Raw genomic sequence first — 952 nt, forward strand, 5'->3', positions numbered from 1 at the left:
TTCAATGAAAGTGATCTTTTGTACCTAGGGATAAGTGATAAGTTACTGTCACCTGGTTCTTAGAGGTGGTGGTTATTTTAATTTGGTAATCTGAAAATGACCATTAAAATGTGTTCAGTCGCTCAGTCGTGTCCAACTCTTTGCGACCGCATGAATCGCAGCACACCAGGCCTCCCTGTCCATCACCAGCTCCCTGAGTTCACTCAGACTCACATCCATCGAGTCAGTGATGCCATCCAGCCATCTCATCCTCTGTTGTCCCCTTCCCCTCCTGCCCCCAATCCCTCCCAGCATCAGAGTCTTTTCCAATGAGTCAACTCTTTGCATGAGGTGGCCAAAGTACTGGAGTTTCAGCTTTAGCATCATTCCTTCCAAAGAAATCCCAGGGCTGACCTCCTTCAGAATGGACTGGTTGGATCTCCTTGCAGTCCAAGGGACTCTCAAGAGTCTTCTCCAACACCACAGTTCAAAGGCATCAATTCTTCGGCGCTCAGCCTTCTTCACAGTCCAACTCTCACATCCATACATGACCACGGGAAAAACCATAGCCTTGACTAGACGGACCTTTGTTGGCAAAGTAATGTCTCTGCTTTTGAATATGCTATCTAGGTTGATTATAACTTTCCTTCCAAGGAGTAAGCGTATTTTAATTTCACGGCTGCAGTCACCATCTGCAGTGATTTTGGAGCCCAAAAAAATAAAGCCTGACACTGTTTCCACTGTTTCCCCATCTATTTCCCATGAAGTGATGGGACCAGATGCCATGATCTTCGTTTTCTGAATGTTGAGCTTTAAGCCAATTTTTTCACTCTCCACTTTCACTTTCATCAAGAGGCTTTTTAATTCCTCTTCACTTTCTGCCATAAGGGTGGTGTCATCTGCATATCTGAGGTTATTGATATTTCTCCCGGCAATCTTGATTCCAGCTTGTGCTTCTTCCAGTCCAGTGTTT

General features: G+C 45.1%; 1 protein-coding gene across 1 annotated transcript in view; it reads left to right on the forward strand.

Moving 5' to 3' along the window:
* The window catches only part of TRIM24 (tripartite motif containing 24), a 116,325-nt gene that overhangs the window by 74,124 nt on the left and 41,249 nt on the right, over positions 1-952 (forward strand). The gene's annotated exons all lie outside the window — the stretch shown is intronic.

The sequence above is a fragment of the Bison bison genome, unplaced genomic scaffold (assembly GCF_000754665.1).
Source record: "Bison bison bison isolate TAMUID 2011002044 unplaced genomic scaffold, Bison_UMD1.0 scf7180017864352, whole genome shotgun sequence".
In the NCBI taxonomy this organism is placed as follows: Eukaryota; Metazoa; Chordata; class Mammalia; order Artiodactyla; family Bovidae; genus Bison; species Bison bison.